The following is a 10,245-nucleotide window of genomic DNA, read 5'->3' on the forward strand; positions in this document are numbered from 1 at the left end:
TAATATTATTGACTTTCGAATACGTGTGCCATGTAGTGGAGTTTAATAACGACGTACCCGGAACGGTTTTCGGGAAGCATGAGCTCGCTAGGACTATATACCTTCGTGTGAAATACACATGCATCAAAAGGTGTACGTTCAACGAGAATATCTGAAGAGCGGCTCCACATTCATTTCGATATTGTACCATGGAGGCTTTTACTTGCACCACAACGAAATAACAGTATGTGATGCAAAATATTGTTCACTTTGCGTAACAACGCTTAAATATTTATTGGAAACCTGTATCTGTCTTCAATTTAGATTGAACTATGACTAGCTATAAACAGCGAACTGTGCAGCGCAAATATTACGTTTGTTTTTAAACTGTCTTAGTGGTGTAACAATTTCACCTGAGCCCAGTGTGAATTATTTCGATCTGTACCGTTTCCGCATTCCTGGAAACAATATTTTGTTGTAGGCAGTGGAATAGGAGCACATGGTAGAGCGTTACCGGCGGATCAAGTACGTGCACATTACAGGCACCAGTCAAGAGCATTCGGCATAGTGCGAGTGCGAGTGCAGTCATCAATATTTCTGCCAGATTGATTACAGCATGAATTGGTAATATCTGGCAGCGTATTCTGGCTTCGAAACAAGCCGGTCTGTAAACGGAATTTGATGTAGTTCACTCGCACTGAGGAAGACGTGGAACTGGTTCGTTCGAGAATGGTTAAAGATTAATATATGTCATCAAAGTGGACGCTACTAAGGATGGAACGCGAGAGCTGAAATCAATGGATTACGGTTTTCTTGAAACAAGAAACCTACTTTCTGTTGTACGTTATTTGTAAAGAAGGGACGCTTATTATATTTACGCGTATCATTATCGTGTAGGTGGCAACGGCCTTGCCGCAGTGGATACACCGGTTCCCGTGAGATCACCGAAGTTAAGCGCTGTCGGGCTTGGCCAGCACTTGGGTGGGTGACCAACCAGGCCGCCAAGCGCTGTTGCCATTTTTGGGGGAGCACTCAGCTTCGTGATGCCAACTGAGGAGCTACTCGACCGAACAGTAGCGGTTACGGTCACAGAAAACCATCATAACGACTGGGAGAGCGGTGTGCTGACCACGTGCCTCCCCTATCCTCATCCTCAACTGAGGATGACGCGGTGGTCGGATGGTCTCGATGGGCCACTTGTGACCTGAAGACGGAGTGCCATTATCGTGTAGGAGACTGCCAAAGCTGTGTGTATAGTGTGGTGAAGAATATGTGTCGACTCGAACAACATTGAAAGACCTGGTACGTTTAACATCCCCAGCCGTCTGGAAGGATTACTATTAACATTGTCAAACGTCCTTACTTCATGAGACACAGCGGAGGGATTGGGAATTTAACCGAGGAGATTGGTGCAAAGACTGGTGATGTGAAACTCAACGTCCCCTCACCTCCTTCTCCCCCCCCCCCCCTCGCTATTGGTTGTGAGAATTTGTTCCGCCATCTGCTACCAGTACTCAACAAGGCTTCATACTACTTTTCTTATTACGCATCAATAAAATTGTCCTACCTCCACTATTTTTTACTTTGGAGTAAGGAGGAGGTAAAAACACAGATATAAACGTTAACGTAATCGACAACTGTTAAAATCTCGTGATTTTAGACGGTTCTGTTTGTAGACTTGCGTTGTTGCATCTATCAAGTCCCAGTGCTCAGAATTGGATAAGACGTCGTACCCATACATGCTACCAGAACCACGAAGTAAATGTGTCTCATTTGAGTGAATGCTTCTAAATTAGTAAATTAGTTAGTTGTATTAAAGATGGGAGAAAAGACTTTATCGTGTATACCGGTTCAAATTATGGTTCTAGTGATGCAGGGGATACAACCCGTCGGCTTTGACCAATGACGTCAGAATTGGCCAGAGAGCATTTATTACACAGATGAATGAGCTGACAACACTGTTCAGAAACAAATGAATACGATAGACGAAAAATATAGTTGACATATATCAAGGTAAGATATCGCGTGTTTGTATCGTATTATTTCTGTGGAAAATGAAGGGGAAGAAATGGTTGGAAATATTGGTAGCATAGAATACCTCATGTCACGTATATATGGGTTGTATCTCGAACCTCATTCGAACGAAAGCTGCTAACTTTTTATATTAGCGGTTAAACTCCGTTAACATTTCTAAAATTTATCTAGTTTAAATAAAACATTACATTTTCGCTGTAAAATAATATATCTATATTTATAAATAGCTAAAAGTAAAAATGTATTAGTACGGCATACAAGTTTAGGGTACGTCGATTTCTTCGTTTTCGTTAGCATTAATATCCTGTTGTTCAGCTGAACTATATAGGTCAACTGAAGCACGGGATATAATTTTACATGTGTTGTTTCTTTAACCTCCGCTACCGCTAATAGTCTGTTCTTACGTTGATAGTAGTACTACCGATGGCAGAAAGAACTACGTACATAATATTTGTATCCCATACTTCCATTGACGTATATATATATATATATACACTGCTAACGAAAACTTGGAAATGGACGTACGTTACATTTGCAACCTGTACCTCAATTGATCTACGCGAAGAGGCAATAAGACGATACATATACAATTTGTATCCCGTACTTCATTGTGGGGTACAGGCTTTCTTCAGCCTTCGATGCTACTAGTATCGACTGAAAGTTATAGTTTTGATCACAGCAGTGACAATAGTATCCCATTCTTTAGTTGAACTGTATAGCTATACACAACATTTGTATCCTGCTCTCCAGTTGACACATATAGATAAATCTCATCAGTGTTACATATGTCGTTCTTTTCGAATAGGTAGTGTCACTGTAACGGTCAACTGAAGGACGGGATACAAATTTTAGTTGTGTCGGGCGTTTCGTCTTTAATATTGCTAGTACAGATTCGAAAAAATCTATACTGATACTCGTCCTGGGAAACGAAAGAAGAACGACAGCTACGAAATTTCTGTTACGTACTGGAGTACACGGAAACATACGTAATGGTGTAATACAACAATGGCATACGTCAAAATAGTCAAACGCAGTAAAGGAAAAAATGGAAAACTGAATTTACCTCACGGGAACTTAAAAGAACCGAAGCTCGCCTAGAAATACATTAACAAAAATTACATACCCACATACACAACAAATATTACGAAAACACATACACACACACACACACACACAAACACACACACACACACACACACACAAACACACGCACGCACGGATACACACATTCACACCCCAACCCCCATCCTAATGTGAAATTAGCTAACATATTTCGGACACTACATTCGAACAACACGTTTAACAAAACATTGAAACAGGTAATATGTTTGGCGAATACTATGTCTCCATGAATATTCGTCGAAGTGACTTTGAAGTGTGGAAATCCGGTGTTTCCCCTTCCCTACAACAGATTTCACAGCTGACCAATAACCCTCTATGCTATTTGTGCAAGCCCCTATGGATAATGATCTGAACTCAATATTGTGATTAACTACGAGTTGCTGATAACCTCTTTCCCCTAAATCCATATATGAGGAAAAACCATCTGAAATTACAATGGAACCGTCAGCAACATGATCTTCAATTAAGCTGACCAAAACTTCCTTCCTTCGATTGGGTACTACTTTAAACACTACATCGTGACATTCTTGACCTGAAACTACAGCCCCGCAAACTTACAATCCAACCGGAGTTTCCCCCCTGTTGTACCTCCTTGTTCCAAAATGCGACTCGTCAATTTCGACCATAACACCACCTCTCCTCCCCAATGGCCCCCTATATTTCATGTATTCCCCGCAAACTTCCCTACAAAAAGAGTGCCAATCCACAACTGTACGCTTACACGACATTCATGGACACACAGCCACACAGGATATCTCAAACACCAGCAGTACGTGATTTTCATAATGTCTCTCAAGGCGAGCTTAGATTTTTTGAACCACGTCCCTCGTCTAATGGACCGCCACAACCGATCTTTGGTGCAGAGCCATACGAATAAGTCGTGAGTCGGCGACGAGACATACTTGTGAGATGCTTATGTTCGGCGCCCTCACGACATCGAATATACTTTGCAACGAGACCAGACATTGGTAAAAAACAGATCAAGGCCAACATGTGTACGCCCATATCCTGTCTCAAATCATCCAGGTTCATCGGAACAGATAAATCAATACCTACAAACGAAAATGAGATACTAAAAACTGTCCTAAATTAAGAAACTAATAGTCCAAAGTACCTCAATATCACTAAGAATGAAATTAAGTACCGAATGAATTACAAACAACCAATTATTTAAATTAATGCACACGAAGAATATTTTGAGCAATATGCAGCCATCTCATTTAAAATCACATTCAATTATTTGGATGTACAATTATCGCACTTATCCGGAACACAGAACTGCTTTATTATCGTTGGGTGAAAGTGAAGACATTATTATCTATGAGTAATGTATGACGTCATTGGTCAAAGCCGACGGATTGTATCCCCTGCTTCACTAGACCACAGATTATTAATTATTGTTACGCTCTTAAATCTGTGTTTCTATACTGTTCATATAGATACTGCTTTCATTTCTACGAGTTGTTCATTCATTTCTTATTTAATCAAAAGGATGATCGTGTAACGATTACGAGTATCATAAATTTCCTGTTTAAACAACGTTCATACCGAAAATACACGCCGAGTAACAGCTCCTATTAAGCGCTATCCTTCGAACTCCAGCATTAGAGACTCCCTTTGAACCACGTTCCAACCTGATAATTAATTATTACCGTCCTTGTTCCAACTTTTTTACCTCTCTATGGAATTGAATGGCATCAGTTCAATAAACGCCATTACACGTTCCTCTGCAAACCTACTCTCCTTCAACTTCTTCCCTCTTCCTGCTTCCCTGATGTTGCATAATATTAATTTCTCTGGAAACAGTTCTTCAAATGTGAATGTCCGTTACTTACACACAGAGAAACTGTATACATTTGTTTATTTCGGGTAACATAAAATTTTAATGAATAATACAAGTGTGCATTGGCAATCTTGGTAAAGCAGAATGGTAGGGATTTAGACGGATTGGTTCAAATGGCTCTGAGCACTATGGGACAAGCTGAGGTCATTAGCCCCCTAGACCTTAGAACTAGTTAAACCTAACTAACCTAAGGACATCACACACATCCATGCCAGAGGCAGGATTCGAACCTGCCACCGTAGCGGTCTCACGGTTCCAGACTGCAGCTCCTAGAACCTCACGGCCACTTCGGCCGCCTTAGACGGATTCTTACCCAGGTTATTAAGCCGAAAGGCCATCTCCTTGTAACTTGATTCTTCAAGGAAAGTATTTAGCAATTGAGCTGTAGGAAGATAACTGTATTCTTCGCTGTTACATTTTGATTACATTCGGATATTCGAAAGAACTACTATATCTCCTGTTTCAAACACTAGATTTTAGGAATATTTAATAGTTTTCACTTCATAGAAGACAACGAAAATTATCGAAATGTTTTTTCTTCGACCCCTTCAACGACCCATCCAAGAAAATATTTCACTACCTTTCATAAGAACCTGATGAAGTGTCTCTAATTATGGAATGTTCCTTCAGTAAATCAATAGCTTTAGATGCCGCACGAATGTTGAGGCACGCTATGGTACTTGCATTCCCCTAACAATCCATCTGTTGCTGTAGATAACGGCGCTTGACTTGCTACCTATGCATTTAACACATGCTGCACGCCCTGAGAGGGTTCAATACATGATTATTCATATTCCCTAAAGGATGACTGCAGATATTATCAGTTCTAGAAAAATTTCATCTGACGGATAACTATTTTAATTGATGTTACGGAAAGTGTTCTTATCGTAATACGTAATCGGAAAAAGAGGCAGTTCCGGAAATGTGAAGTAAAATTAGGGTTCATCGAAACATCTACGAGCACAAGAGCGTATTTCGGCAGGATGGTGAAGGAAATAAGCCGTGTATATTCGGAGGAACTATATCGGCATTGCCTTAAGCGACTGAAAGAAACCGAGGAAAATTCAAAGCGTGATGACAAGACTCATTTCTACAGTTTCTGTATTCTGTATAATTGATATGTTTTGTCCTCAGTCACAATCACTATTATCTTCTACGCTTCTATACTCCTATTTTACTTAGATACTTTTTGAAATAACGTATTTCATAATTCTATTAACGATTATTTAAGCGTGAGGACTGCTTAAGCGTCTCTATCCTACTCGAGAAACGTCTTTCGAAGCACGAATTTGCCATGGATACTCATAGAGGTATGTCACGAGAGGTACTTTATGTCAATATAAGCGTTTGAGGCTTCACAATCAACTTTCGAACGAGTGTTGGACAGGGAAGTTTTAAGTACCGACTCGTCTCGGTTATTGCGATGTGACGGGAAATGGGATAACTTTAGACTGAATTTCTGTTGGCACGTGTGTGTGTGTGTGTGTGTGTGTGTCCGTGTGCGGCTTCACATCCGCCTATGCGAAAGAGCAGCTGGAACTTATAACGAGGCCGGCGAACCCACTGCAGCAGTTGATAACTCAAAGATAACTGGGCGGGCCCCGGTAGCTTTGATGCAGCCGTGTCGGCCCCAACTCTCCTGGAATTCCTGCCGTAATAATGGTTGGAAACCCCATTCGAGTCACCAGCCCACAATGTTGGTTCCTAGAGAAAATATAGAGGACACCTCCTTGAAATAGAAAATGAATCCCAAACAATTATTTCTTATGTTTTTTGTTATATTTTATGGTCTTTAATGCTTATAACCGCTGTATCACACGATCTGGAACATGTCATAAGATCAAGCGAATAATAAGCAAGTACATTTCGCAGTATTTATTTATGGTGGTCATTCGGAAACTAATGCCTCTACTATACATGCTAAAGTGCAACAAACACTCTTGATTATACAGTAAGGATGGATACATTATTATCACTTGACATTTTACAAATCCAGTACGCACCAACTCGTCATAAAGTGGTAGACTCCATGAGGAGTCCAAGGAGCCTCCAAGAGGAGAATCCAGATCGTCTATGGTCACCCTAATACATCAACATCAGTATGGTAACAGTCCAAAGAGTAGTGCATGTGAGATCCAAAATCAGCTCAGTCACAAATGCACAGAGTCAGCAAAGTCGATACGAGAGCACGGTTCGATTGTGAGTTAATGACGGTAAGGCGGCCGATTTTATTTACCCCATAACGTCAGGGGCCAGGTCCGTGAGACTGCTCGCGGCTACCTCCTACCGGCTGCAGGTGAAATATCCGACTATGGACTTCGCTGTCTGGGGATACAGATAAAGCAGTCTACTCTGTTTTTCATAGAAACTACAACACATACAGAAAGTACAATAACGTGGCTAAGCAGAGCAGCACTTCAGCCATATTTTCCTCAAAGTCACCATCATTCGTTATTCACTTGTGCCAGTAATGAAATAGAGCCTTAATGCTATGCTTGTAAAAACATGTGCCTGAAGCTATGGTAAGTCTTACTTAAGGTTTATTTCACAGCATCTGAATCTTAAATGTGTTGCCCACGTAGTCTATCGTACGCAGACCGAGAGGGATGCAAGTCAGAGTGCTCTAATCGAGCACTGCACTTTCGATGTGATTGGACATTCCGACCAAATCTGGCGATGAGTTCCATGGCTGCTAGACTATTACGGGGCTTGGCATTAACACGTTGCAAGCGTTACTGCCTAATCTCTGGAAATGAGGGCTCTGAACTTAGTATTGTCTTCCAGAGTTGTGAATTGACAGTTGTTCAATTCCAAAACATCTTGTCTACCAGTAAGACTGTTCATATTACATTGCACATTATAATTACTTTTTCTCAATCACCTAATAGTCTCCACCGCACAGCAAAAGTTTGAAATATGACTCAAAGGTGCCTACAATTAAATGGTGCAAGAACTTGAAAACCTGCAACGTCACAAATGGGCTCGACAGTCCTTAAGACAGTAAGGTGACGGCACATGTGCAAAAGAGTCCGGACATCAAAAGGCCATGTGACGTGTAATGTAGGATAATGATGTCACATTGGCACCAAATTTCACTACAGTCCTGTCCAACGCCACCGTATACATGTCACAGGACGAGGTCTTCACACCCCCTCTGATCCACATTTCAATCTTTCATCTGACGTCTATGTGATAGTCGTCAGTATCGCGGTCCCTGTAGCTGAAATCAAGCGGTTTTCTTGTGCGTGCCAGAAGGAAATATTTCAGAAACATCGCCGCTCGAAACCGACAAATGAGAGTTCGCAATGCGATGTCCAACAAGGCGACATTCTTGATAACTGTTAACACTGCTAACACCGCGGGACGTTTCAGTCTTTGTCTAAGGACTCTGTGGAGCACCATCCTCATCGAACGTAATCGCATCCCTTTGGAGTGTAGAGTGACCACAATTATTGCCCTCGTGTACAGTTTGCAACAACTAAGAACCTTTCCAATCTATTAGTCGAAATTTAAAGTTGATCCAAAGCAACAGAGTGCTCATGCATTGTCAGCTCTTCTGTCTCGCACCCTTCTTTGGCGTAATTACGGGGGATTTCCGCATTTCCGCATGTGTAATTAAATCTGCAAAGTGTAACTTGGAAGACGCTCCCTTCCCCAGTTCAATAACACCCTCAGTGCCATTCACCCACCTTTATGAAGAATTCTACAATTTGCCTGTACCGAGACAACATGTGAAATATGCCTGAGCGCCTGCTAGCATGCATCTGGGATCGGAGCGGTGTCGAGGGTTACCTGCCTGCACGCACCTAGGACTACTTCACAACTTGTCTCAATACAGGTATATCTTTAAAATTGTCAGTAAAGGTGGGTGGGTGTCACCGAGGGTGTTGGCGAACGTAAAGAGGTTTGGGGGCTCTTAAACGGACGCTCTGCGTTTTGTTCACGCATGTATCAATGTCGTACCCCACATTCCGTTGTGACAACGCCACAGAAGAGTGCACAACAAGAGGGCTGAAAATGCGCAAGCATCCTCTAATGCTTCGGAACACGTTCAGATTTCTTCGAAGTTTTTTAACGGTCCGTTCTCCTGATCTTACACCTCTGGACTTCTTTCTGTGAGGTACGTTAAAGGAGAATGTGTACCGTGATGTGCCTACAACCCCAGAGGATATGAAACAACGTATTGTGGCAGCTTGCGGCGACATTACACCAGATGTACTGCGGCGTGTACGACATTCATTACGTCAGAGATTGCAATTGTGTGCAGCAAATGATGGCCACCACATGGAACATCTATTGGCCTGACATGTCGGGACACACTCTATTCCACTCCGTAATTGAAAACGGAAACCACGTGTATATGTGTACCTCACCCCTCATGGTAATGTACATGTGCGTCAGTGAAAAAGACCAATAAAAAGGTGGACTTAATGTGCTGTTCCAGTCTCTTCTGTACGTAAGGTCCATCACCATTCCCTTTGGTTCCCTACGTAATTCGGTGCTCTGCGATACACACGATCGAACAGCGGAGGAGTGGTACTCAAGCGCCAACTTTAGGTTTCAATATCTCCGGATGTAATTAACATAATACAATGCAACAAACGGCACTGATTACGTATTTGTTTATATGTTCAGATGTGCTAACAAAACTAACGGGGTTCCATTTAAAAAAACGTAGGTTTGTGTTAAAAAACATACTTCCGTCCATTTTTGTATGGTTTGTATTAAACAGTTACACTAGCCCCTCTCCTCACGTTCGGTCTGTGCAATCGGTTCGTCAGTATTTGATGTGGTTTACGAAATATATCCAGCGGTAACGTTAGGTGACTCACCCTGTATAGGACGTCGATTTGCAACCTGGCGTCAGTTCTCGGCGGGACTCATCAGCAGAAGCAGCATTTCCTGAAGATGGCGAACAGTTGGATCGCCGAAATATTGAGTCAAGTTGATCTTAGGATACGGCAGGAAACCCGAAGAGACTTTCAAGACTTATTACGCCGGGAAAGCCTACTTAATCACATGGGCAAAAGCTGTTATCACATTCACTCTTTCAGCACAATCAGCGTCCCATCAGGCGATCGTTTGTGGCGGAGCTGGGTTCAGAGATGCACACGTTGAATACCACCGGTCATGAACATCCCATATCCTGTCTCCATTCTTAAATACGTTTTTGTTTCTGTTAGTCAGAATTGGTAGACCTCACTACAAAAGTAAGTGAACTACTTTTCTTTATTTTCTGTCTCGCAATTTATAGATAGCTAATTCCT

General features: G+C 41.8%; 1 pseudogene; it reads left to right on the forward strand.

Moving 5' to 3' along the window:
- Window positions 1-878: 878 nt before the first annotated feature.
- Window positions 879-996, forward strand: LOC126210025 (5S ribosomal RNA; annotated as a pseudogene).
- The last annotated feature ends 9,249 nt before the right edge of the window (window positions 997-10,245 follow it).

The sequence above is a fragment of the Schistocerca nitens genome, chromosome 1 (genome assembly GCF_023898315.1).
Source record: "Schistocerca nitens isolate TAMUIC-IGC-003100 chromosome 1, iqSchNite1.1, whole genome shotgun sequence".
Classification (NCBI taxonomy): Eukaryota; Metazoa; Arthropoda; class Insecta; order Orthoptera; family Acrididae; genus Schistocerca; species Schistocerca nitens.